At 41.3% G+C, this 24,346-nt stretch overlaps 1 long non-coding RNA gene across 2 annotated transcripts in view; it reads right to left on the bottom strand.

The window, feature by feature from the left end:
* The window catches only part of LOC132710782 (uncharacterized), a 128,633-nt gene that overhangs the window by 88,437 nt on the left and 15,850 nt on the right, over positions 1–24,346 (bottom strand). The window contains exons 3-5 of one of the 2 annotated variants that reach the window (XR_015731116.1): positions 19,343–19,421; positions 15,682–15,938; positions 7,141–7,304 (exon numbers count right to left, since the gene is read on the bottom strand). The exons of the other annotated variant lie outside the window; for it this stretch is intronic. This is a non-coding gene — a long non-coding RNA (uncharacterized LOC132710782). The remainder of the gene's footprint in view (positions 1–7,140; positions 7,305–15,681; positions 15,939–19,342; positions 19,422–24,346) is intronic. 2 annotated transcript variants of the gene reach the window in all.

The following is a 24,346-nucleotide window of genomic DNA, read 5'->3' as shown; positions in this document are numbered from 1 at the left end:
GGGAAGGAGGGGAAAAAGGTACTATATAACTGAATGTTAAGGATGATATATGTCTAACCAGCAAAATAGAAAAGAAATTGAAAGGAAAATGTGGGTAAATATAAGATCAGGGTTGCTCAAATACCATTTTGACAAAATACTGAACTGAAAATGGACACAACAACAGAAAGGGAAGGGAGAGAGGAGTAGAGGGACAGGTAGGAAGGAGAGAGGAGAAGGGAGGAAAAGAGAGAGAGAGAAGAAAGGGAAAAGGAGAGGAAGAAAGGGAGGGGAAATAAGAGTAGGAGAGAGAATTAGAAAGAGAGGAAGAGGGGAGGAGTGGGGGAAAGGAAGTAGAAGGAGAGGAGGAAAGAAGAAAGTTGAAAAGAATAGAAGAAGGGAGGAAAGCGTAAGAGGGGAGAAGGAGAGGAATGGTTGTTGTGGAAGAAGGGAGATATGGAATGGTAGAAGAGCAACTCTGAATGTATTTTAAAGTTTTAGGGTGAAGAATGAACCAATATGGAAACCAAAAGAAAATATGTGTAATAAGAATGGTTAAAGAGCTTGTACATTTATATATGTTTTATGAGAAATAAAAATAAAAAACTTTTATTAAAAAAATAATGGGCAGTATGAGGAATAGCCAGCCTTCTAGCCAGCTCAGATGTTTTGCACTACAGTTCCCATTAAAATCAATTATTGACCAGGTCAGCTTGGTCCAGTCACAAATGCGGTCCAAAGCAATTGGAATTTGTCACATTGTCCATGCCTTCCCATTTCCCCTCCTTCACTTCCTTCCTGTAAAACAATTTGGAATCCTGAGACCTCCATTCTGGAACTCGATGGATTTGTTTGAGATGGGGCAAATGGTAACTTTTAGGAATCAACAGTCATAGCAATAGCATTTAGATTTATATCCTGCTTCACAGTGCTTTACAGCCCTCTCTAAGTGGTTTACAGAGTCAGCCTATTGCCCCCAACAACAATCTGGCTCCCCATTTTAGCGACCTTGGAAAGATGGAAGACTGAGTCAACCTTGAACCGGTGAGATTTGAACTAGCCTGCAGCACTGCATTTTAACCACTGTGCCACCATGGCTCATCAATCAATATTTCGATGAAGATTCTCAATCATCCAGGTAGAGTTTGTCTGGGAGTTCAGAGACTGCACAAGCTACTCGGATAAGCAGTGAAACATTTCAAACCAAAAAAAAAAAAAGAAGTCCACTTTCCATGACTCAACTTCCACACTTTACGGAATCAAGTTCAATCTGATTCTCTCTCTCTCTTACTCTGTTCCTCCTTCCTTCTCTCTCGAATGTACTTTTATCCATATCAAATGGCCCATGCTGGATGAACTGTGCCTCGTCGGAACATTAAGGAGAAAGTTGTTCCCATTGCTCTTCCAAAATGTTCATCTTCACAGAGCTTTGGTGCGCAAAACCCCTTGCTAATCTACGCATCCCATCTATGCATCTCATCTATGCATCAATGGACCAGGAGCCTCACCATGTGTTGAGAGGCTGGTTTTTTTCCCCCGTTGTGTCCTAGTCTCAAAATGAAGGCAGCTCTAGGCTTTGTCCTAAAACTCCATGAGGCCTGGGCAGCCCTGGGGCATTCTCTTTGATTAGTGCTGCTTTAATAAACAATTGGGAAGATTGGATGGCAATAACAGCCTAAGCAATAGACCGAAGAGTAAATGACTGCAGTGGCAGGCTACTTTGCTAAGCCATATCCTGTCCAAGGCGTTTTTGTCATCAGGGATGACCCAAAACATTTGGTCCATAAAAAGAGTTAAGAGTCGCAGAGACTCCTGGCAGTAATCTGTGTCACAGCAGAAAACAACAACAACAAATGACTTCAGACATGGCATGAAATGGGTAAGAACAACCCAGGAAAAGCTTCTCTATAAAACGAGATTCACTCCAGCCATCTATGCACAGAGGCACCATTTTTAAGGCAGGAATGAACACATGTCCTTGGCAGAACCAGGCAATTGGGCACACAGGACACCTCTGAGTCTAGGAAAAGATGCTTTGGAAAGGATGGAATACCGAAGGAAGGAAGATTCCTGGGGACATAAGGTTTAGAATGTATTACTCTCGCTATTTGTGGACATGCTGGCTGTCCCAATCTGAGTAGCATTTGTATGTGAATCTCATCTTTAAAAGAAAATATTATCCAACCGATATCACTGCTCAGGCACTAATGGAGTGCTGTGTGGTAGTTTGATAAATCAGATTCACTTTGTGTTAATTAATTTGGATATATTAGCAGTGGCGTGATCCAATATTAAAAGGACACTCGCCAACTTTCTGTCATTTTCAAATCATTCCATTAATTTCGTCTCTGATGATGTTTGCAACTTGACAAAGTAGTCCTAACTGACTGCACATTCTTCACCGTGGTGGTTTCCCATTTCGAGACATTTGATGCATTAATGGCTTTGCAAAGACAGCCATTCACGTGTGGGTTAGGGGAATGTGGGAGCGAGTAGAAGGAAGCTCACTGAATTTTAGCAGATATGTTTTAATCAGGGCATTCTCCCAGATTTCTAAAAATGTCTTTTTAACACTTTCATCCTAATTCTACATTTCCCTTTAAAAACTTGGAATGAACCTCCTTCTGTGTGAAGTGTATAAACTCATAGAAGGACATACTGAACTTGGTTAGGCAGCACCATTTAGTGGTGTTGATTCTGGGATTGCTATTTTCCCAGGTAGCTGAGATGTTCATGGAAGTTTCAACCAAACCAGGATTGGGAACAAATAGAAAATTCATGGCAGCAAGCAAAATACAATGTGCTGCAGGTGTTCTTTATTTAAAAGCTGTAGAAATGGTACGAGCTTTTATTATCATTTGTAAAGTATATGGACAAGAGGGCCAGGTAGAACTTCTAGAATACAAGAAATAGTATAAATATTAGAAATATCACAAATGGTCTTCTGGCCATTCACTAACTCAATTTTATGAATTGCTGTTATGATTAGAAGTATAAAGAGAGTGTGCACCACAATGAATTTCTTGAAGGAAAGATAATAAACGTGGGGACTTGGTTTATTATTTAAATGTTTTGGGGAAAGTTTTCTTCATGCATAAAAACAAGTGGCTGACAACATCTTGCATTAATACATTTTCATAGGACATATTTAATAACTGCATATGATTATATATATATATATATTTATGTAGGTCTTTGGTTATTCGGGTCTTCTCCCACGTAAAATTGGAAATGTCTTGGTGACGTTTCGACGAAGTCTCATTCGTCATCTTCAGGCTGGTGTTCTAAGCCGAGAACACCAGCCTGAAGATGACGAATGAGACTTTGTCGAAACGTCGCCAAGACACTTCCAATTTTACGTGGGAGAAGACCCGAATAATCAAAGACCTACATACAAACACCCGCGAAAACCTGAGAAAACATATATATTTATATATATATTCTGGAAGACCAGTTCACTATATTTGCTACCCAATAAATGTTTGCAGTGCAAGTGCTCATTTAATTTTTCTAAATTTGGATCTGATCCATTCTGTTGTCATTCAAGTGTGAAATCTCATTAAGAAAATTAGTTGAGAAACGATAATTTTCTGATTAACTGACAGAATATCAGAAATAAATATATATATATATTAATACCGGACAAAACAGTGGCTTTCATCAATCTTAAATTTTCTTAAATATGTGGTTTACATGTACTTTTAGTCACTCTAATGTCCCCTAACCAGGAGGCAATGATAGCGATTCACAGATTCATACAGATGCCTTCATGTCAACAAGCAATTCTGCATAGATTATGCAACATTATAACACTATAACATTAACAAGTAACTAAGACTGAATTTATTGATTTGGTTTGGAACTTGGTGTCTATGGCTGTTGTGTTTCATCCTTCTCTGATTTCCCTCCTCCATTCTCATATATATTCTTTTAGATGTCTAGATATTTGTCTCTATCATATTAAAGATAAATTTCTCATTAAACTTTCCTCCTATCCAAGACTGCATGGTGGCACAGCTACCCCTTGTGTTATCAGAGTTTTCTTAAGTTTTGCTAAGTCCTTCGGGTAGAAAAATGTCCAACATGTTTTTATTTTCATCTCTTTCTTTCCAGATGAGCAGGGTCTAGGAAGAGGGACTTAGAATCCCCAGCTAACTATATTAAAAAGTATTCTAGGAGGTTCATTCTGTAGCAGATCACCAGAATTCTTTTTGAAGGCACTTAGCAATGACAAGCACCACTAGCACAAAGCATAATATTGAGTTGTCTTCTGCGTGTTAGGTGTGATATTCTCCAACCTCTTTCATTTCCCACAAAATGTCTACATGGATTCTATCAGCTGTTGTTTTTTGAGACACAACATTGTCTGTCTCAATTAACGGAATAACAGAGTTAGAAAGAATCTTGGAAGTCTTTTAGTCCAACTCCATGCTCAAGCAGGAGATCCTATACCATTTCAGACAAACAACTGTCCAATTTCTTCTTAAAAGCTGCCAGGGATGGAGCACCCACAACTTGGTAAAACATTTTACTGGTTAATTGTTCTCATAGTCAAGAAATTTTTCCTTAGTTCTAGCGTGCTTCTCTCCCTGATTAGTTTCCATCCATTGCTTCTTGTCTTGTCTTGTCTTCTGGGGTTGGAAAATAGATTGAATCCCATCTTCTTTGTGGCAGCCCCTCAAATTTTGGGACACTGCTATCAGGTCAACCCTACTCCTTCTTTTCACTAGGCTAGACATACCCAAGTCCTGCAACTGTTCTTTGTATATTTTAGCCGCCAGTCCCCTAAACATCTTTGTTGCTCTTCTCTGCACTCTTTCTAAAATCTCAACCTCTTTTTTTATATCATGGTGACCAAAACTGTATGCAATATTCCAATATTACCAAGGCATTATAAAGTGGTACTAACACTTCACATGCTCTTGATTCTATCGCTCTGTTAATGCAGCCTACGATTGCATTGGCTTTTTTGGCAGATGTAGCACACTGTTGGCTCATATTTAAACGATTGTCTAGTAGGATCTCAAGATCCCTGTTTCAGTTACTGCTATTGAGCCAGGTACTGCCTTTTCTATACTTGTACATTTGGTTTTTCTTGCCTAAGCGTAAAAACTTTTGTCTTCACTGAATTTCAATTTGTTAGCTAGGGCCCTGTGTTCAAGGTTGTCAAGAGCCTTCTGGATCTTGACCCTATCTTCTGGAGTGTTGGCTATACCTGTCAGCTTATTGTCATCTACAAATCTGATGAATTCCCATTCTATTCCCTCATCTAAATTGTTTATGAAGATATTAAATAGTACTGGGCCTAAGATAGAACTTTGGCTTATCCCACTGTTTACTTCTTTCCATGTAGATGTAGTTCCGTTGAGGATTACAAGTTGAATTAGTCAGTTACAAATTCATCTGATGGTGATGCTGTCTTTCCCACATTTTTCTAACTTACCAAGAAGTAAGTTGTGGTCTACTTTGTCAAATGCCTTACTGAAAACTAAGTATATTATGTCCACAGAATTTTACTTTCTTCTTTCTGTGGTTGTAGCATTTACTAAGTTAATTTTTTAAAGACTTTGAAAATCAGTTTAAGGGTCCATGATTGCTGATAAATCTTAAACCAGCTCCTTTAGACCTGGATTCTTCATTCATCTTGCTAGAATAGGATCATATGTTATTTCATTTCTTTCTTATAGACTTGTTTTTTTTTTTAAACAACAACAACAACAACTTATGGCTGTGGTTACATCCAAACTGGAGAATATTCTTTACATGTGTTGAACAGATGTTTGATGTTGGCTTTAGATCTGAATTGGTAAACTGACATTGAACTATATTACCCAGTTTCATTGCAAGGATTAACTGGTTAATAATGGTTAAAGCACCAGGTTAAAAAACAGGAGACCCTGAGTTCAAGTCCTACCTTAGCCATGAAAGTCAGCTGGATGACTTTGAGTCAGTCACTCTCTCTCTCAATCCAACCCACCTCACAAGGTAGTTGTTGTAGGGAAAAATAGGATGAGTTGGATATGTTGGATTGTTTACCACCTTGGATTGTTTGTAAAAATGATAAAAAAGACAGGATACAACTAACTAACTAACTAACTAACTAACTAACTAACTAACTAACTAACTAACTATATATATGATGACTACACTGAAAAAAATTTGAGAGCAGGAACAAGCTCATATTTTGCTGTTATGATATAGGGAATACTAAAAACTGCATATTCTCCAAATGAGACGGACCTTACCTGGAATTGTCATGAAAATCCATGGGTTATAAAAAGATAATATCACTAGGCAGGTGTTGCAAATTCAGTACTTGTATCAGACATTGGCAGGCAAGTACTGGAGGCATTTACACAATTACCCTGTAATTACCAGGGTTACCCTGTGGTAAGATAAGCAGCCAATACATTTGATAAATAAATAAATAAATTACGCTACTACATTTTGCTACAGACACTGCGGGGTACTCCTGTTCAAGCAAAGCAAAATCACTAGATGTTCCATGATTCAATGTTATGCATGGATCTGAGTTTAAGCGCAAATCATAGTTTCTTTACAATTGAAGAATCGGGTTCTGAAATTAGAACCTGAATGCAAGCACAATACGCATCACGCTAAAGTACAGTATATTGAAATAGGTTGAGTTTTGGCTCTGCGTGTTGTGTGAACCCAGTCAATTGTGGACTTGATAAAACAAAATTGAGGAATTATGGCTTAAAAATGTAAAATCACCCTGTGCTTTATTTGGGGTGGTGTCTTAATTGCCTAGATCATTGATAAATCTACAATTGTGAACTGTATACTGCTTCAAGAGAGTGTTGGCCAATAGGGCAGTGGTGGGTTGCTCCCGGTTCTGTCCAGTTCTTGCGAACCGGTAATAAAAGTGGCGGGAGGCTCCGCCCACCTTCCCAGACATTATAAGGTATGATCTGCACATGTGCAGAAGCTTCTGCGCATGCGCGTGCGCTCCCATTGCAAACTAGTAGTAAAGGTAAGTAGAACCCACCCCTGAAATAGGGCAATGTTCTAAATGTATGAAACTGGAGAGGCCCTCTTGCTCTCCAAGCTTTGCTCTTTTCTTGCTGACATTTTATTACCCATCTAGGTAACATCATCAGTGCTGATGTATAAGATTATCTATAAACACAACCAACTAACCAATAAAGAAGAATATTTGAAGCCCATGGTCAAAATGAGGGGTCCTTGGTGCTCTCTGAGCTTGGTTGTTTTCTTGCAGATCTCAATTTATATTCTAGTGACCTGCTCTGTCAGTGATGTTGGGTGGTGCTCTTGGAGGTTCTTTCCTTCTTCTTCCTTTCTGCCTGCAATCAACACCCAAATGAACATAAATTAGCACCAAGATTAATATCAGGCCCACAATCAAGAAGTAAACAATACCCAATCATGGAACTGCCAAACAAGGTAACAGTAAACAACCTTCAAGATTAGTCCCACCAACACGGACAGGACAAGCCACTAGAATATAAATTGAGAGCATACCCCACTCCTTACTATCACCAAAGATATTACCTACTTTGGGTAATGAAATGTCTGCAAGAAAACAACCAAGCTCAGAGAGCACCAAGGACCCCTGAAAACCAACTAAGCATCTCTAAATGTATAATTTGCTGTAACTTCAAAATCTGGGGAGATCTCATAACTGTGGTTAGTGCAACTGACTAGCTTTTTATGAAAAAAAGACATGGGACTGCTAATGGCATTTGTTTCTGAATGTTTCCTTCAAGCAGAAGCTGCATGGAAACACACCCCTGGGAGAAGAAGACTTCTTTGCTGTATATTCAAACCAAACTTTCCTCAAGTGAAATTCTCTCTTTGGTCGAAATCCTGTATCTTTCCATTCAATTTGGGAAAAACTTTCTCGAGTTAAAGAAAGAGATGGCCAAGCTTTCATTGTCCCTGGCCATGGGTTCCATTAAATGACCATCCTCTTGAAATGTCCTTACAACTTGAACTCAGCCACCCATCCTTGTTTTCATCAACTCAATCTGCTGTGATCTTGCAATAATAAATAGGGAAGGATGCTCGCGTTGACCTCAGATGTCTGTTCAAAGTCATCGCGTGCTATTATTTGAGTAGCTTGAGGTGAAATAATGTTCAGCTCAGCTTCCTGGAGCTGCATCTGAAATGCAATTAATTGACTGCTGTTAGTTGTCAATTAACATTCATTATCAATTAGTTCATCAAATTGATTAGTTGGCAGGACCTTAAAGCCTAAATGCACTCCTTTCCATTATAAATATGTCTATAAGGGTAAAAGCAACTGGCTAATTGATGTCAAACTTGAAATTGCTAATATTGGTCATGATACAGAGGAGGAGACTGCATTTAATAACCAGATCCCACCAATTTTGTAAAAGTAATGCATTTTTAAATGATGGTGCGATTTCTCTCTCTGTGTGTATTTATTTATTTATTTATTTATTTATTTATTTATTTATTTATTTATTTATTCAATTTGTATGCCGCCCCTCTCTGAAGACTCAGGGCGTGTGTATGCATACACACACACACACACAGACACACACACACACACACCTTTGCATTTGTATAAAATAGGTAAGTATTTTCATTTCTTTATGTGTTTGTGTTCCCTTTGAAAATATATAAATCTGATACGTATGCAACAAGCTACTTACATGGTCATTGTAATTCAGGATACCTTTGTCAACAAGATGACTTGTGGCTCCATACAGCCTTGATGTCAAAAATCTAGGTTTCGGCATCCTCAGAATAAGTTAGAGGACCATAAATCCCAGAGTTTCCAGTCACTAATTGTCATACGGGATATGGGTATTGTGATATCAACACATCTGGAGGATGCTAGCTGGGAAGAGTTTGTATGATGTGAAAAATGGTTATTTGACTGCCTGGACCAAGGCTATTGCCTTACCTCCTAAATGAATGGGATTACCCTGCTATATGAAGAAACACTGTCCTTCATATGTCTACACTATGAGTAGATTTGGCCTTCTTAGTTTGTTCTTATTAGCAATAGCAATAGCACTTAGACTTATATACTGCTTCACAGTGCTTTACAGCCCTCTCTAAGCAGTTTACAGAGTTAGCTTATTGCGCCCAACAATCTGGGTCCTCATTTTACCCACCTTGGAAGGATGGAAGGCTAAGTCAACCTTGAGCTGATCAGGGATTGAACTGCTGGCAGTGGGCAGAGTTAGCCTGCCAAAAGTTCTAACCCACTGCGCCACCATGGCTTTTATTCCTCCTCCTGTTCCCGAGTACATATTCCCCATGTCTATATTGGCCACATCTTCAAGTTTTACTCTGAAACTAAGCTGATTTTATTATTTCCAGAACTCCCATTCAAAGTTTTATCTTAAGAGCAGTATTCAACATTTCTGGATTCAAAGGTGAAGGATGTGACTTGACTGTTGCAAAGATAGCCAATCTGTTGTAGATATAACCTAGCTCTCTGTGTTACATGCTGCAACCCTGTTTCAGACTTTCTTCCTTTATCCTCCAATGTGAACATTCAGTTTGTTCCTTTTCCTTACTAGTTTGATTTTACACATGCACAGACACACACACTTGTGTGTATCTTTGTAGAAAGACATTTTTTCTTTGCAAGTTTGCAATTTCAAAATATACCCTTTTGTACCTTTTTTCCCCTCCTGGTTGCTATCTGGACTCCTGGCAACCATGTGCCAGGAATTGGGTCCCTGCATTTTTCTTGGCAAGATTTTTTGGACTTGATTTGCCATTGCCTCCTTCCTTGGGTGACAGGGAATGAGTGGCCCAAGGTCCACCAGCTGGTTTTGTGCCTAAGCCAGAGCTAGAACTCAGCTGAAAGCTAGCTCAATGCTTTTATACCCTTCACCAATCTGTCACTCATATTTTATGAATACAGACTTTAATATGCTTTCATTTTAAAAATACTATTCTCTCTCTCTCTCTCTCTCTCTCTCTCTCTCTCTCTCTCTCTCTCTCTCTCTCCATCTCCATCTCTTCTCAGCCTTATAGGTGGTCTGTGTAGTGGTGGGATTCAAATAATTTAACAACCAGTTCTCTGCCCTAATGACCGGCTGGGTGGGCATGGCCATGCTGGGCATGGCCAGGGCGTATGACAGGCAGCACTTGGCCTCCTACACGCCCCCTGGGAGCAAAAATGGGCTGTGGGGGGATGTGCCGCTTCCCCGTGCTGCATTCTGGGCCTAGTAGGCCTCCATGCAGCTTCCTGGGAACAAAAATGGGCTGCGGGGAGACTCCTGGAAGGGGCTGGGTGGGGCGGGGCAGAGCCAGCCAGCAATTTAACAACTGGTTCACCCAAACCAGCCCGAACTGGCTGAATCCCACCACTGGGTCTCTGTCAGGGGTGAAATGCTCCTGGTTTGGACCGGATCGCCCGATCCGGTAGCAATGGTGGCGGGTGATTTGGAGAACCGGTAGCAAAAATCTCTGCGCCCCCACCACCACCACCATGCCCAGCTGAGTCACATGATCATCAGAGGCTTTTTTTTTTACTTTTAAAAGCATTTTTTCTACAACCTCTTCCGATGAAAAAATGTTTTTGAAAGTTAAAAAAAAAAGCCTCTGATGATTGCGCGGCTCAGCTGGGATCATCAGAGGCTTTTCAAAGCATTTTTTTTTTTTTGCAATCTCTTGGCTGAAAAGGTGGTAAAAAAAATGCTTTGAAAAGTCTCTGACGTTCCCAGCTGAGTTCCCTGATCAGCAGAGAGGCATTTCTCTGACGTTCCCAGCTGAGTTCCTGATCGGCAGAGAAGCTTTTCAAAGCATTAGAAAAAATGCTTTGAAAAGTTAAAAAAAAAAAAGTTGGCCACACCCACCCAGTCACATTACCACCCCCTCCCCCAAAACATGCCCACAGAACCGGTAGTAACAGATTTTACATTTCACCCCTGGTCTGTGTCTTCCTTAATCCCATGTCCTCTACCAGAGGTCTGGCAATCTGAGAGTTCTGCACAGGATCTTAGCTGTTCCTTGCACTGGACTTTTCTGGACAGAAAGCTCTGATGCTGTTCCTGGGATCTGTGGAAGTCACTCTCCTGGTTTAGGATTCACAGCCCTAAGTGGTCCTACCACCACCAAGACCACTTTGGCCTTTACTTTCCACATTCTTTCCAATTCGTATTTTAGGCCCTGGCACTTCTACAGCTTCTCATACCCCTTCTTCCTGTTGTTGCTGTCACTTGGCACCACTGTCTTCTAGTCCTTGTATACTACTACAATGTCTGCTTGATTGGTTGCTAACTACCTGTCTGTCTGGATCTGAAAGTCCCACAGGATCTTAGCTTTATTATTCTTCATGACTTTCTGTGGAATTTCCCAACTGGACTTGGGAAGGTCTAGACCAGGGGTGTCAAACTCAAGGCCTGCAGGCCAAATCTGTCCCACGGGCTGCTTAAATCTGGCCTATGGGCCTGGCCTGGAAATAGCAAAGGACTGGCCCATGGTGCCTCTGCTAGTGAAAACGGGGCACGGGGGACCACACACAGCCCCCCCGAGGCCTGTTTTCAGCCTCGATGGCCTCTTGCAGCACCCTGTCAGGAAAAACGGGCCATGGGGAGTCATGCATGGCCCCCGTGCCCAATTTTGGCCAGCAGGGTGCTGCAGGAGGTGTCCGTCACATCTGCCGGCCCACGGAGCAGAACTACAATACCGATCTGGCCCTCGAAGAAATCCAGTTTGACACCCCTGGTCTAGACCATCCGCTGTGCAGATGTTCCTATACACAATGGCAGCACATGGTTGTGGTGTTCAGTATATGCTGTTCCTGCCTGCATATTACACTGTTTGGGCTGTCTCTGAGGCCTCCCTGCAAAATCTGCACCATGGGCCCTGTCTGGTGTGGAGATTCATGCTTCTATGGCTGTAGTGCTTAGGGCCTGTCCTTGTGCTGCTAATGCTTCTATGGCTGTAGTGCTTAGGGCCTGTCCTTGTGCTGCTATGATCTGTGTCTCAGTACTGCCTTTTAATAAGGTGACCAATAGTCATCCTTTAGGGAGGACAGTCCTTCTTTCGTAAGTTCTGTCCTCTCTCAAAAAATGTCCTTCTACATGTCCTCCTTTTTGATATTTGAAGACTAATCTGTAAATCTCCGTATTCGATCGATGCCGATCCGATCCGTTGCATGTGATGTGACGTATTTGTATTTGACATGACAATTCATCAGGGCTCGGTACAGTGCAGTGAGACGCGATTATGAGGCACATGCGCTCCACACAGGAGAATTGTTTTGAGAGGGTGCGCCGCGCGCAAGAGTGCACTGCATGCAAGTTTACTTCTTACCAAAACATGACAAGGCACACACGCACATGTCCTCTTTCTCATTGTAAAAAAGTTGGTCACCTTACTTTTAATCCAGTCCTTTTCAGCCACCAATAGGATATCCCAATGTCTTCCAATAATCAGCTATTTTTTGATGGTAGATGCCATGCAGGGTATTGTCTTGACATGGCACTTTGCCTGCAGAGCATATATATGCAGATTTATCCTTTTTATGTAGTCCTTGCTTGGCAACCGGTCACTTAGTGACCAAAGTAACAATGACCCCCCCCCAAAAAAACAGGAATTTATGATCCGTATTCAAACATTTGCTGACTGTCTCCCCCCTCCACACTCATGTGATTGTATTTTGGGTACTCAGCAACTAGTTTGCACTTACAGCCATTTGCAGCATCCTATGGTGATGTTACTGCGATTTATTATGGGTTTTTTTTTTGCTGGAAACCAGTGTTTATTTCTGGTTTCTGACAAAAAACATTCACTGCAAACAATGGCTTTACTTAATGATTGTCGCATTCATTTAATGACCACTGCAAAAAAATGTCATAAAATCAGGTTGGTCACGTGATGCTCTGCCTAATAACTGGCATGACTTACAACTGTAATTCCTGGTTAAATTATGGCTATAAGTCAAAGACTGCCTGTCTCTGTGTGTGCGTGCATTTACACACACACACACACACACACACACACACACACACACACACACACACACAAACACACCAGTTGCTTACAAAATTTGTAGAATTGCTATCCTTCATTTTGAAGGATAATAAGAGTTGAATTTTCTATGTTTGGAAATGTGAATAAACACAATTCTTCTTTGCTAGAAGCATAATCTTCCAAGATCAGGTGATTTCAGCCCAGTTTTTTTAAAAAAGGAATTTTACCTCTGCCTGAAATATAATAAAAACTTTTAAATTTGAGTGCATGTGACTTTTTCTCTTCAACACTTTGTGCGTAAACACAAATTTGATGCTTTTTTGAGTAAAAGCATCAAAAGGGTATGACATCCTCTCTTCCTCACCCCACCCCCATCAAGTCACTTAAGGTCTCAGTCAGGACATATGAGCTGGAAGAAGCTCTTTCCTTTTGCCCAACACAAGAGATGTTGATGAGAATTCAGCATTTGTGGCTCTTAACATTTTTGCAGGGTTCATTTTTTTAAAAAACCCCGAGCAATTCACCCTCTTGAGGCTCAAAGAAGCTCATTGGAAAGCAAAGGGAACTGTTTACCTCACGGGGATCTTAAATACCTGAGTTGAAAGTGTTCTGCCTTTTATTTGCCTTTGTGAAAAACTAGAATGGTCTTGCCTGCCCCACTTCCCCCCCCCAAAAAAAAAGAGAAGGAAAAAAAAAAGAGGGGGGGAGCTAAACACTCTGTGACCTAAATATGGCTGAAAGACACAATATGTGACCCGCTTCGTGCTGCCTCTCATGGCCTGGAGCCACAGCAGGAACTCTATTAGAGGGAATAGCACAGATGCTAGCAGATGGCCAACATATTGTCCAGAGATGACCCATGTATAATTGCAGAAAAGTTCAATACATTCAGGTTTTGAATTTAATTGCATTGACCACCTTAGCTTCTGTGCTGCTGTCTAATGAAATGCATTTAAGGTGGAGGCTCGCTCGTTTGCTCTGAAGATTTCTCGGGAGCAAATCCCAAGCCTTGTTTTTATATGCATTTGTCCCGTTCCACGCAAGCTGAATACCTGGGTAAAAAGATGAAAGCGAGGCTGTCAGAATAGTAGGGGTATTTCTCCTCCGCTCCACTCTTCTTCCCCCAACATCACTTAGGATAATAAAGCTTTTTGCTTTATGGGAGGATGGAAAAATAATAATAAACCCAAGGGAATGGTCAGCTCATGTTAGATCTTGGTAGAATACTACATTCAGCCTACCTAACTTCTCTGCATATGATAATTCAACTAGGCCTCTATGAAAGTGATTAAGATATGAATTGCATATCTTTTCTGCTTTGGAACATGCCTTTTTAAGACGGCAATAGTTCTTCTGTGTGTGCTATTGAATTTGAATTTTTGCCCTGCTTGCTACCATAATCCCTTTTAACTCAGATACCTAAATGTCAGGTTAGTAGAGAGTAAGCCGTGTCTTTGTTTTGCTTCTTCATCCACTTAACGACTGTTGGTTGAGCCATGCAAGTTGTTATAAAGGTGTATACTTTCTACAACTAGCTCTGCTTTATTTTATCACTGCGGATATTTTTATACAAGGCTTTGAGAGGGCTGTTTAAATTTATTAAATGAGGAATAACCAGACTAGATGGGCAGAGCCCCCTCATTTTCTGTCTATGCTCCTTCTTTCTTCCACATTCAGAAGTGAGGCAGTGAGCTAATTTAGACAATCAGTGTGTCATACATAGTTTTCCACTGCCAGAGATAGCAACAGTGGGGGATGTTTAAGAGAAATACCCTTGAATGGCATTGCTGTTACTTTACATCTGCCTCACAAGTGTTCTTGCCTCACTTTGCCTCACTGTAAGACCGACCTTGCTCATTAGAAAGCCAGAATGATAATCTGCATACTAATTTATCTGCTTTATTTATGTGTTAAATTTTTTATCCCTCCTTTATAAAGAAGTGAACATACTTAATACTCTTTCCTTTTCTTATTTACCCCACAACAATCCTGTGAGATGAGTTGGGCTAAGAGAGAGTGACTGGCCCAAAGTCACCGAGCTGGCTTTCATTGCTAAGGTGGGACTAGAACTCACTGTCTCCTGGTTTGTAGGCTAACACCTTAACTACTACACCAGACTCTCTTATCCACCTAAATATGTCATCAGGGACGGGAGCGAATAGACAATTTAAGAGTTTTCTGTATCTCTGTCCTGCCAGCTAAGGGTCAATTAGGTTTTTACCACACATATTTGATGGCTCTAATGGAAACCATTTATGTCTGACTAGTCTGTACCATCGGTCTAAGCACAGGGTTGCAGCACATTGATAACTTTGGAAACTGATTTGTCTGTGAATTTGCAAAGTTTGTGACTTTTTCAGAACTACTCCATTTTCTGAAATTGAATTGTATTCTATTTGATCCAGAGAGAAGCATTGTCAAAAAAAGATACTAAAAAAAGAACAGATATTCATAAAATGTTTCATCTGCTAATTCATTGGCAGAAAATAAAATGTACCTAGTAATCCCTAGTATTGTATGTGGCAATACAATAAATATCACCTTATTGGGGGTGATTGTTTTTAGGAGACCAAAGAACCGGTAAAGTCTGCTATTAAGAGTTGGTGGAAAATTCAATGCCTCAGCCATCCCATATCATTATTCTTACTTTTATACCAGACCTAGAAGGGGCAGACCTTCAGATATAGAACTTCTATCTGTAACTATCAGATTTATTTATCTTGCTAATTTTCTTCTTGCTAATTTTCTGTTCACCTGATGATCTCTTTTAGGATGAATTCCTTGTGTTTGAGAGACATCATTTCCAACGTCTATGGAGATTCTCAGTCATCCAGGTCATGGTTGTCCTAAAGGTGAAGCTCTGAAGAAGCTTCTTAGATAAGAAGCGAAATGTCTTCAACAAAAAACCAGAAAGTCCAGTTGCCTCTTGAAAAAGCACCTTTGGGATTGTTCCCAATGTTGTGTTCCTCAAATCCATGCCATAGCATGAGGCTCCAGAATGGGTGGTGGCCCTGAAAGAGGTGGAAAAGTCTCCTGAGAGGTGGGAAGAGTTAACAGCTCAGATTTCAAAAGATCTTTGTGAGAGAATTTCAGACATCTTGGTATATCTAAAGCTCTTATTTTGATTATTTAAATGGATTCCTTCAAGTTAATCCTATAAGGTTCTTGAGCTTCAGGTCAATTTCTAGAGGAAAATCAAAATGATCCCAAAATGTATAAATGTGTACAATTTATCCTTATCACTAATCTGTACTAAACTTTTTTTTTCAAAATTATGGTGTGGATTCAACGCATACTATAGAAGCAAAAGAATTGGGATCTAATCAGACTGAGCTTCAGGACATTGGTATAAATATAGTATTGTAGTAGAACTGTGTTAAGCAAAATCAAGAAAACTTTTCTTAACATCTGCAGGTCGCCTTTTATATGCTATGTTCAAATCAGTGGTGGTATTCAGCTGTTTCTTTCTGGCTCAGGCGAACCAGTAGCAGTGGCTGCGAGAGGCTCCGCCCACCCACGCAAACATCATCACATCCCGTTTTTGATGATCTGCGCATGCGCGGAAGTCCCTGCACATGCACGGAGGTGGCACATGCGTTCACATTTGCGAACCGATAGCGAAGGTAAGTGAATACCACCCCTGGTCCAAATCAATTTGCTCAGTGCTTCTTGAAAGAATTGGGCCTCATGCCTACTATATATTGTGTTGGGGAACATCTTATTTATTTATTAACTAAATAAATTTATACAACCTGATACATGATGACTCCAGGCAGCCTACAACAGTGGTCTCCAACCTTTTGGGTACCAGGGACTGGTTCCATGGAGAGAGGTTTTTCCACGGACCAGAGGGGGTGTGGTTTTGCATGCTGTCTGCATCCCACAGATGGGATTTCACTTTTTTGTGCGGCTTGGTTTCTGGTATGCTGAGATCCAGTACCAGTCCACAGACCAGGAGGGTTGGGGACCCCTGCGTTACAACATTAAAATGTCATAATTTAAACCCCCAAACCACTCATCCATTCCACCAGTACCACTGATAGCCCAAGACGTGGAACCTTTTTTCAAGTGAATGGTGCAAGCAGATAATATAACTTCATACCTGCAAGCCCCTTATTATAGAAATTGTTTACTGATTGGACAGGTCTGGACCTACTGATTGTTTGCATTGTTTTTGTAAAAAATATAGTTTTGCATGGATAGATTGAGACAGGCCAGGGAGATGTACAAGGGACAAATCTGAAGATTATAAAAGTCTAGAAGTTTGTTTATTAAAAAAAAAGACAGTGCCACTAATTATATATTTTTTCTTTTTCCATGTAGCTAAAGCTGATTACTAAAAAAAAAAATTGTAACTGTGCCTATCCAACTCAGACACTGTTCTGGTCTCCAATTCAATCCCAGTTCCACTTAGCTTTATTAGTTCTGCAGCATGAAATGCTACGGCCGTGATGGCGAACCTATGGCACAGGTACCACAGGTGGCACATGGAGCCATATCTGTGGGCACGCAAACATTACCCTACCTCAGTCCAGCATGCATGTGCATGCTGGCCAGCTGATTTTCAGGCCTTCCTGGCCCACTGGAAGTCGGGAAACAGGCTGTTTCTGGGCTTTTGGAGGGCCTCCGGGCGAGTGGGGAAGGCTGTTTTCGCCCTCCCCAGGCTCCTAGAAAGGCTCTGGACCCTGGGGAGGGCAAAAAAATGGCCCTACCGGGCCCACCGGGCCATCACGTGCCAAAAGCGGGGGGGGGAGAGTGGGGGAGTCACACGCTCATGCGTGGGGGGACGGGGCACATTGAATTATGGACACGCATGTGCACAATCCCCCCTCACTACCCCCGCTTTTGGCACACAACGGCAAAAAGGTTAGCAATCACTGTGCTAGGGCAACATTGGTTACCCTTGCAATATGGCTCAATCTAGAAGGTTAAAAAGGAACAACAGCTTGTCGTGGCAATTTCCTGGATTTTGGATTAATATTGATACTTTTGAACTTTGGTGTTAGAAAAGACTCCTGAGAATACCATGGAAAGCCAAGAAAATAAACTTATAGATTCTTAAACAAATCAACCCAAGGTTTTTACTCAAGGCCCAAATGACCAGCTGCCAATTATCCTACTCTGGACACATTATGCAAAGATCCAACTCTCTGAAGACGGCTCTAATGCTGGCAAAGAGAAGAAGAGGACAACCAGCTTCAAGGCGGACAGACCCAGTTTCAGTGTTAATGGGTGCATCATTGGAAGAGTTGAAGGAACAGATTGGGAGCAGGTCCTCCTGGAGAAATTCTATCTGTGTTCTCGCTAAGAGTTGACATTGACTTGATGGCACATAATGAATCAATCAAATCAGGGCAATGATTGAATCAGAACAATGAGAAATCTACAAACACAGCAGACAGATTCCATGCATCTCTGCCATTGAGAAATAAGGAGAAGAAAAACAAAAGGGGGAAAATGTTTACAATTATAGCTTTCCTGCTAGATTTAGTTATTGTAAAACAGCCTGGTAAATACAGTTTGCTTTGTGTTGCTTTTATTTTGTTTTAACTTGTTATATTTATATTCCACCTTTCCCACCCAGGAGCAAAAGGCACCACCATACATAACATTTTGTTCTCCAATTTTGTTGTCCCTACAATAATCTGGAAGGTGGATTAGGTTATGAAAAACTGGCTGGCTGATGGGCCAAAGTGACCCAGCCAGTTTCCATGATTAAGGATGAATTTGAACCCAGGTCTTTTCTCCTTCTAGTGCAACACTTTCAGCCTACACCATGAAGACTTTGCTGCATTTGTACTCAGATTCTCAAGAAAAAACTTCAATGACGGTGCTATTTATCTGAATTACTATTTTTTTTGGGGGGGGGAAGAAAATATATGGTTATTCATTCAATTATTTGACACTGCAGCAAATATGATTTTATGGTACCTTTTAAATATGGCAGATGTCTGTGCAAGGCTGTTCCAGCAGGCTGATCTAAACTGCATAAACCTTCTCCCCTCTCTTTGAAGCGGTCCACCTTAATTTCAAATGGGCACCTCTGGCAATTATGTCAGCTATTTAAATTTATTTGCAGGCAGTCAATTCATATTGATCATAATTTCACCTTACGGTGACCTTGAGCAAAGGTACTTTGCAACTCTTATAGATATTGTGATCAATACTGGTGAGTAACTGGCTATACCTAGTTATTGATAAATGAATTTTTGAAAAGGGTGGGTGGGTGGGGGAAACGTATGCCATTTTCAGTAAGAAATATAATAATGGCTCATTTAGTCAACATTGGAAAAGGTTTCACCTTGTTCTGTGCTCAGCCAAAAAGTTCTAGGGAAAGAATGGTTGCCTTCCAGAACTTTAAAAAACAAACTTTCGTTTTAGCTCTGAGAGCTTAAAAAAAAAGAATTCCACTCACCCCCTTTTCTTATTTAGCTGTGCTGGTTGGGCCCGATTAGCATCAATGAGTGTTCCTTTCCTCTTCCCACACAGCAAGTCTGGTGAAAATAACGTGATGCATTATGATCACTAAACATAGTTGCCCATCTTTTACTTCTGTGTGTGGTTGCCTGTTGGTGCCTGAATGGCAATGCACGGCCCCAGGGAGATCCCATTGTAATCATGAGACAGAGCATTGATTGCTCCTGGCACATCTGCTCCATGTTGATACCTTCCCTGTTTCCTGCTGCAAGTTCCAAAGCGAGGCGGTTCAAGAGACACACATTACACACACACACACACACACACACACACACACACACACTGCCCGGCTGCTGCTTCTTTTGCTTTGCTCACACCACCACTGGGCCATGTGCTGGCAAGGGAAGCTCCAGCACAAGTGGGCAAAAATCATTGCCGGTTCAGCTGCTAATTTGAGCATCCGAACACAAGGGCTGACCTCTTGCCACCCTGAGCTCTCAAGCTACCCCCTTTCGTCTGGGGAGCGATTATGTTCAATAAGGTAGGTTTGCTTCGCTTCCAAAGCTCTCAGGCAGATTGTTCTTGCTGAGGATGGAACAAAATTGCTGAAATGCACAGTCAAACGCACCTCCACTCTGCTGTCTCAGGCAGAGAAAGAAGAGAAGGGTAAACAAATGGGCTTTTTTTTGTGATGCTCCCTGAGCAACAAGGGAGCCTGACAGCCCTGGGGGAGGATCTTAACAGTTTGTTCTCCATGGAGCTGAATAAAGAAAGTCAAAGGAAATACACTAACCTGGTTACAGGCATGTAAGCTACCCAGCCAGTTGCTACATTTTGAGGAGTGGTCTGGGGCAGGACCATAAAGGTTGAAGATCCAGGGCTGCATTAAGATCTTTGTACCCCCCCACCCCCAGATTCATTTATCTTTGTAGGCTGTTGTTGTGGTAATAATCAGATGCTTATTGTTATAAAGCTATTTCCTGGATCTGTATTCTTCCAGAAATTGCAGGGAATTGCTCCATATTTCAGAAGTCCAAACAGGAGGTGGTCATATGTGTGACAAACTCTCCTTTCCCTTAAATGTATTTAATTTTAGTACATAAAACAAGTGGTGGGATTCAATTTTTTTTTACTACCGGTTCTGTGGGCATGGCTTGGTAGGCATGGCATGGCTTGGTGGGTGTGGCTTGGTGGGCGTGGCAGGGAAAGGATACTGTAAAATCTCCATTCCCTCCCGATCAACTGGGACTTGGGAGGCAGAGAATAGATGGGGGCGGGGCCAGTCAGAGGTGGTATTTACCGGTTCTCCGAACTACTCAAAATTTCCGCTACCGGTTCTCCAGAACTGGTCAAAACCTGCTGAATACCACCTCTGCATAAAACTTATGTCTACGAGATTGGAGAGGTGGGCTGCCATTCTGCAGTGTTCCTTCTCCTTTCTAAAAGGAAGTTTAGTTGCAGGGAGAGGAGACTTGTGTCTGAAGGCCATTCCTCTGGACAGTGACTCAGGGGCTCTCTCATTGCGTTAGTTCTCTTTAATATCTCCATGTAACTGCTGAGGGAGATTATCTATTATTGGCACCAGGGTCTGGTGTCACCTGCATGCTGATGATAACCCTGCTATACTTCTCGGCCTTGAGCCAAATAGGTGATGCAATAGAAGTACCGGCCTAGTGCTTGGAGGTTTGCTGAGCTAACTCCAGAGAAATTTCTCATTTGATTATGAATGGTTTTGCATTCTCTGCTTAGAATGGTGTGAAATTCAGAGTTCTCCTGGACTCATAACGTCTGCTTAAGGACCAGGTGGCAGCTATGGGTAAGAGGGCTTTTCGAAATCTTACATGCCAGCTGTGACTTTTCCTGGATTGAGATAACTTAATCATACAGGTAGTCCTCAATTTACAACTATTTGTTTAGTCAAAGTTACAAAGGCACTGAAAACAGTGACTTATGACTGTTTTTCACACTTAGGACCGTTGCACATCCTCATGGTCATGTGGTGAAAATTAGGACACTTGGCAAATGGCTGATATTTATAATGGTTGTAGGGTCCCGGGGTCATGTGATCTTTACGACCTTCTGACAAGCCAAGTCAATGGGAAGCCAGATTCACTTAACAACAGTGTTACTAACTTAACAACTGCAGTGATTCACTTAACAACTGAGGCAAGAAAGGTGATAAAATGGGGGCAAAACTCACTTAACAATTGTCTCACTTAGCAATGGAAATTTGGGATCAATTGTGGGCTTCCTATACTCATTTCTATCTTAGTCACCTCCTGTGTGGACTTCTAAAATGTGGGGCTGCTCTAGAAGGACATTTGGAAGATACAAATGATCCAGAATGTGGCAGTTTGGACAATGATGGACATTTCCAGTATACCCTGGTGACTTTATTGCTCCATAAGCTGCATTGGGATCCGATTGGCTTCTAAATGCAATTTAAGGTACTGGACACCACCATCAAGGCTCTACGTGGTTCAAACCTAGTTATCTGGATGATGACTTTGTCCCATATTAGTCTATCAATCTGACCAATTCAAACAGGGCCAACTCCTTCCATGTTCCATCCTGTCCCTTTTGCAGTTGCCCTCTGATGGAACTTTGGAAGGAGGTGTTTTTAAATATTTGTCCTATTCTTTGGAACGTTCTTCCCTCAGAAACAGCTTTTAAAAAAACAGCTTTTTTTAAGGAAAGCTGTCTTTTATCTGTTCTGTCTATCACATCTTTATTGTGTCTATGGAGACTCTCAGTCATTCAGGACACGGTTGTTCCAAAGCTGCTTTTCCAAAAGGCAACTGGGTTTTCTTGGGTTTTTTTTTTTTTTTCCTTTGAACACATTTAGCTTCTCATCCAAAAAGCTTCCGGAGAACTGACAATGCTTCTAAGATGAGAAGCGAAACATTTTCAAAGAAAAAGAAAAAGCCCAAGAAAGTCCAGTTGTGTCCAATTGTCTTTTGGAAAAGCATCTTTGGGATACCTTTATTGTGCCTGTTTTGTGTGTGTGTGTGTGTGTGTGTGTGTGTATTTGTGATTGTTGTTTCTTTTTTGTGGCTGTATTTAGCTGCTTATAGATTGTTATCTACTAAGAGCCCCTGGGCTTTGGTGGCAGACCAATGAAATAAATAAAAGTAAACAAATAAAATGGATGCCTCTCATAGCCCATTATGCCAGGATTTCAGGTTTGCCCCTATCAGCTTAATGCTTTTGTTGAAGTTTGTCACTAGCTCCTTCCCTAAGCTACTCACTCTGGCATCTGTCTTCTGCTTGTATTGATTGCATCACTCACAGCCCATCTTGCCCGTTGTTTATTAATCAGTTGATGTAATGAATCAGTGGCTAGCATAACATATCTATCACGGGCCAGCCACCCTGGGGCTCTCATATCACTTCTCCTCAAGTATAATTATTTTCAATGGAAGCTATTTGCGTGTGCGTTTATTGGCCTCGGTGCCTCGTTGAGGAGTGCTCCTTTATACAAAGCTGATCTGTAGATCTCCTCTCCCTGCCAATGGGAAAGCCTTGGCTAAGCTTGGGGCCTGGATCCATCCAGGCAGGATTAGTAGCCAATCACTACATTAGCAAGTGAAAATTTGCACATGGTAAAACAGGAATGCATTACCGAGAGCATGTTCAGATCACCTTCCATCCCTCAAGAGAAACATTTGTTTTGGGATGGCACACAAACACATAGTTGTAAGTCAGCAGTTGGGAAAAATCCATGCCAATGTATGCATAGATGGAGAAACTAGACTTTATTAAAGTACTTCTTGATTCTAGATGTTAGAAGTAACAGAGAATATTAAGGTCTTGGGGTAATGACCAAGGATCCTTTAAGGCAAAGTGGCTTCAATATATTGCAAATACCTCTATTAAACTCTGGGAAATTTACTTCGGATAAAATATACATAGGATCTTCTTGTAAGTTTCATAACCACCTTCAGCGTAATGGGCCAGAGTTTTTGTTTTTTTTTAATTAGTAGTATGTTCTAATTTTGACAACGATAGCATTTTTATTGTTTTTGCAATAGCTCTTTATTTTACGTAGCTTATCATTATGTATTCATACGGTATTGATTGCAATAGCTCTCTGATAATAATTAATTTAGCATGCTGGGTGTGTCATATGTACTTATATTAAAATTCTACAGTCATTCAGGATTAATTAATATTTATTTATCTCGGTCCAGGAAAGGGCGCAACTGGTGCACCAGGCGAACCTGTGCGAAGGACCCCCTGGTCCTGGCCGTTAGGTGGTCTTCTAGGGACAGCCGAACATCCAGGAGGACACCCAAGTTGCGAGCCCTATCAACAGGGGCAAGTTTTTCCCCACCCATCAAAAGTGATGGGGTCTCTGAAACCTGAGATGCCAGCATCCACAGCCACTCAGTCTTGGAGGGGTTGAGTCTGAGTCTGATTCTACCCATCCAGGCCCGCACCGCCTCCAGGCAATGGGACATCACGGAAAGGGCATCTCTGGGGTGGTCTGGGGTGGAGATGTATAACTGGGTATCATCAGCATATTGATGATATCTCACCCCAAAGCCACGAATGATCTCACCCAACGGCTTCATATAGATGATAATATGGTGGAGCGGTATTGCATTTGTAATTTCACAATATTTTAATACATCTACTTTTTTGCCCCAGATTAGAAACCACTCATATAATGTGTCCACACTGGGAATTTCTTCATGGATACAGAAAATATTTTCAAGAGTAACTAAAACCTACTGTGTTGCACACTTGGGTTTTGGAATATCTATGTGGCAGTGAAATAGTTTCTAATAATCTGGGAATGCAAAGGGATATACAGTCAGCAAAGAGAAATGTAGAAGTCACCAGATGGGTTTCCCCACTTGCTTCTGGAGTTTGATGTTAACAAAGGCAATTTAAAACTGTCCATTCTCAGTATTCTCCGTAATCAAACACAAAGATATCTCTGCTGATGGAGATATGGGCTGAAATTACCTGCTGGTTCACCTTCACTGCAGAAGTGTCA

Source organism: Pantherophis guttatus, chromosome 1 (assembly GCF_059756535.1).
Source record: "Pantherophis guttatus breed Tessera chromosome 1, ASM5975653v1, whole genome shotgun sequence".
NCBI lineage: Eukaryota > Metazoa > Chordata > Lepidosauria > Squamata > Colubridae > Pantherophis > Pantherophis guttatus.
Note: the sequence above shows the minus strand (reverse complement) of the source record. Positions and strands in the feature narration are given on the sequence as shown.